Genomic DNA, 5,107 nt, shown 5'->3' with positions numbered 1-5,107 from the left:
TTGGAAAATAGCAAAAAGAAAATGTTCCCCATTTGATTTTTAGTGCTGAACTTCCCTGGATCCTTAGAATCAAAGGGCAGGTGTATTAGTGCTGGGTGGTACTTTCCTTCACGAAGTGTGGTTTGAGATACAGAGAAAGGGGAGATAATGATAAGCAATGATCCCTGAACGAAATCTCATTCTATTGCCATATGCTAGTACAGTATGCTGGTCTCATAAATTAGGTTAAGTCCCTTTTTGTATTTATTAATACTTTCGATTCATAGCCAGTCAGCATACCAAGTTTTACGTATTTGTTTCTTCCTGTGTTAAATGTTATTTTATTCATTTTTCCCCTTAAGCTACTTTATATGGGACAGGGTTTCAGGAGTTAATACTCTGGAAATTAGTATAATTCCTGGCTTAAGTAATATTCAATAAATTTTGTTCAGATTCTAAACAGAGTGTCTGTCTACCATTTTCTGAAGTTTTAGAGCATCAAGTCTACTTTCTGGGGATTCTAGTTATTAAAACAGGCCTTTAAGATAAATTTGTCTCTGAAGGATGAGAATAAGTCTCATATTTTCAAGTCTCAGCCCATAGAAGCCTGTGCATTGCTTAGGAAAAAGCGTTTAACTAGTAGTGGTTACCGAATTCCTAATTACACTACTTCAAATAGTCACTGTAACTTTGACTACATTTTATTAATTTAGCAAACTGTCATAGCTCTTATCAAATTTATCCCATTCTACCTTGTATCACAGTTATTTATGTCTCCAGCTTTTTCTTCCCTACTAAATATTGAGGTCATGTATTCTCTTGATATTTTTACATTTTCCCTGCACTTAAACAGTCTTTTTCATATGGCAGATGCTCCAGATGTATTAAATGATTTGACTGTGTTTATTTCTGTTTGATTTTATTGTTCTAATGATAATTCATATTTTAAAGATGTTTATAGAAACTTCCATTATATCATCACAAATTCTCTCTAAAAGTAAGACTAATATTTTGATTAACCAGAATGCATCTGATAGCGGGAGTTAAGCCTACCACACTTAGTTACAAATATCTGAAGAGCCAGATTCTTGTAACCAGATTTCCAATTAAAGCCAAAACATACCTGACATACATGAGAATATTTATGAGAAGCGAAGTCAAATTATTTCCGTTTATTGGTAAATAAAATTCTAATTGATGAAATAATCAAGAATTAGAAGTTAGTGATATATCTTTTAAATCTCTTTTACAGTTTACCTCTCAGATGGCGTATCTGTTCAGTATGCCATTGTTTATTTGAAAATAACACTGTAGATAAAGTTTATTATCCATTTATACGGGGGGGTATAAAACAGATCAGTATATCATCATCCATAAACATTTACTAGAGGCTTGATACAGACACAACAATGCACAAAACTATGCTACAAAGAGCTGTCCACCCACCAGCTGGAGTCCCGTAGCACGGACCAGGAAAAGAATGATCTCAAAATAGCATGTGCCTATCAAGGCTGGCTTTGTTTAGCCTGGTAGATCTTGTTTTAAGCTTTTTCTTCATGCCTTTCAGCCCTTCCCTAGGTAAGCCAGCTTGCTATCATTGCTCTCTGTACGCACCGTGGTTCTGCCCTGTTTGTAATGGTGCAGTGGCGGGCACTTAATAAAGTGTCCCTCCTGCTGCCTTTGAGTCTCTCAGCCAGCAGTTGTTTAGGTATTCTGTTATCATCCATCTCCCCATCTATCCTACCCAAAAGAGTTATGCTTCAATATGTATTGCTTCAAAGTGGATAGACTGGCTGCCCTCTAGGATCTCTTTGTTGGTGATCCCTCCTCGTCATTTAATTAAATAGAACTTTGCGATGAAGCTTCTCTGGAAACCTTTTACAGAGTCCTGAGCCACACGAGCTTGTGCCACTCTGTACACCATGACACATCTATAGACTTTCAGTAGTTTCATTCAGAGTTCGGGGGGAACTGAGCTAGCCACTTCTCTTTCAGCTGAAGGCATCATGATATATTGGGCTCCTTTGTTCACATAATTCCTATGCATTTGCTAAACAATATTTGGTGTCAGATACAGGCTATATGCTTGGGATGCTCACTTAAATATAATTAAACCCTGTGCCCCAAGGACTACATTATCTTGTAATTAGGGTAAAATGTGTTAAATTCTATAATAGAGGCTTGTGAAATACATTTTGGAAATAGAGAGGAAGAAGGAGCTCTGCCTAACACAGTATGGAGAAGAGTGAAGCAAAGAGGAAACAAGCTTTTGGAGGTAGACCTTATAAACTGTGTTGGCAAAAGGCCCATTCCAACCAAAAGTGTAAAGGCAACTCTAAGAAAGGATATGAGTGAAAATTCGGTATAGAAGATGAATAAGGAAGCACACATTAGCTCTCCCAGACTGATTTGTCTCACTCAATCTATAACAGAAGACCCCAATCCTGTAAATTTACCCATGAATAAAAATGTCCAAAGAGTGTAAGTGATTTCCCTAGCATACACAATTAGTTAGTAACAGCTTTAGGTCTAGAATACAAATTTCCTGACTGAAATGTGCTTATAAAAAAGAGGGGGACATATCCTAGTGTTAGAATGATTTCTTCTGCAGTAAGCTCCGCCCCCCCCCACGCCAGCCTCTGCAAAGGCCTTTTTAATACATAATGCATAGGAATTGGCATTTGGAATTAGGTGATTTCTCACATACCAACACTGGGAATTCTAAGCATTCATGATGGCTGGGTCTTCCAGATTATAGTGAGTTGAGAAAAGTAATGACATTAATTTCTAGTCATAAAAACCATTGTACATATCAGATTAAAGCTGATCTCAAAATTTGAATAATGCCTACAAACCAAGCAATGGTCGAAAATATGTCAGTGGAGAGTAGTTTTAGCCTAAAGTTATTGAACTTCTCTGTGGTTTCTGACACTATTGATCAGTCTTCCATTTTCAAAAATGTTATTTATATTTACTTTTTGGATACTATTCTATTCCTCTGTTCTGGTTTTCTCTGACCTTCTGTTTGTGCCTTCTCATCAGCCTCTTTCTCTTCTCTTTCCTTAAATTGTGGTGTTCCTCAGTTCTACTTTCTTAGCTCCCCCCACCTTTTTTTTCCCCCCACTGTTGGGAGGGGTGGTCTTACTTAATGCATAGCTTCTCAATGAGTTACTTTGCTAACCTAGAAAGTATCCAACTGCTTTTTCTGCTTAAATGCCCAGATGGGTCTTAATCCAAACTTGTTTTTTTAAAACTCCCAGTGTAGTTAACATACAGTGTTAAATTAGTTTCAGGTGTACAGTATAATGATTCACTAATTTTACAAATTTCTCCGTGTTCATCAAGGTAAGGATATTGCTCTTAATCTAAACATATCTAAAACCTGACATTATCTTCTTCCTCAGATCTGCGCCTCCTTTTCTGCTCCCTGTCTTTGGAAACAACAACAACAACTGACCCCACTGTCCATTTGTGAAACCTGAGAATCATCTTGGAAACCTTCCATTTGCTTACCCCTAGTGACCACATGCTCCAAGTTCTAACTTTGCCTGTTTTCCCTACTTTCTACACCCATTGCCACTTCTTTTTTTCATGCTTTTAATGTCTTCTTGCCTGGAAAACTGTAGCTACCATATAATTGTCTTCTCTTTACGTCTTCCATGCCTCTCCATCTCCCCACTCAGGATCTGCAGGGACCTTTCTAGTACATAAATGTGATTTCAATTCCTCAGCACCCCCTGGTTGCTGTAAGCCTAAAATTCAAATACCTAAACTTAGTCACAGGGCCTTCCAAGTTTACCTCTGCCCTAATCTTGCACCGTCTCACGTGCATTCTCTTGTATCCCACGTATATCAGCTGCTTTACGATCTGCAAACATATTGAGCTACTTCTGGCCACCACTCCTTTTACTTGGAGCCCCTTCCCAGCTGTTTTTCTTCCTACCTGTAATGCCGTTCACCTCCTTCCTCAGCTTATAATTTCCACTGATCCTTCAAATCCTGGCTCAAGCACCATCTTCTTGGGGAAACCTTCCACAATTTAGGAGCTCTGCCCTATGTCCTAGCAGCGTCTGGTGCTTAGCTCCCTCCATGTAATTTGTTATCAGACTGTAAGCTCCCTGAGGTCAGGAATTGTTCTTACTTGATTTTTGATGCTCAGCTCACAGAATAGAGCCTAGAATGTAGGTAAATGAAGATCTCATTTAAGCAAGCATGGTGAAAGAAGCAGAAAAAGAATTGTAAAAAATGGGTTTTTTAAAGGATGCCTCTCAGACATTCAGGTAGAAATACAAACATGAGATTGACACTAAGTGGAAAATGGCAGGTGATACGGATTGGAACTGTTGTTGATTACAGAGAGCGTGAGTGTGAAGAGAGGTGATGCAGAAATCTAGCCCTGTAGATAAATTGTGACACTCAGTAATTAGTCGCTTGAGGGATCAAATGTTTAATTTAAATGAGCAGGAATTTCTGCTTATAGCTGCTCAATAGCATTTTTAGTGTCTTCTGTATACAGGCCCTGTGCTCTTCCCCCAGGACACAAAGATGGATTAGTAAGATGGATGCTTACCAGCTAACAGAAAGCAAGGCACTTGCATGGTGCAGAGCAAAGTGGGTAGGATGGGTGTTAGAATAGTGGTATATCCAATAGTGACATAGAAACAGAACAATGAGGCAATGCTTGTTTGCATGGGATGGAAGATGGTCGGGAAAGTATTGTTAAGGAAAGCCTTATAGAGGAAAGGACACCGCCAATGACTCGAAATATAATGAGAGAATTACCTGTTTAAGAAGGGAAAAAAGAAGAAGAACTACAAGAGGGAAGACACAAGAGCATATAGCTGTAGGGTGTGTATAGAAAATAACTACTTCAGGAATATTAGAGCATATCTTCTTATAATAGGAATGGCTACTCTTTGCATAGTTTCCAGAGGGATAGTAGGGGCCATATGTGGGACAATTGGTGTGCCATGAGAAGTTTGGACTTAACATATAATAATCAGGGAGCCACGAGAGGGTTTTACTGAGGGAAGTGGCAAAGTCATATTTGCAACTTAGAATGGACCACTCTGGGTAGAGTGAAATGGATGTACTGGAGATGGGGAAGAAGGAGAATAATACAGGGAGA

The sequence above is a fragment of the Ailuropoda melanoleuca genome, chromosome 4 (genome assembly GCF_002007445.2).
Source record: "Ailuropoda melanoleuca isolate Jingjing chromosome 4, ASM200744v2, whole genome shotgun sequence".
Classification (NCBI taxonomy): domain Eukaryota; kingdom Metazoa; phylum Chordata; class Mammalia; order Carnivora; family Ursidae; genus Ailuropoda; species Ailuropoda melanoleuca.
The sequence above is the reverse complement of the archived record's forward strand: the minus strand, read 5'-3'. Positions refer to the sequence as shown.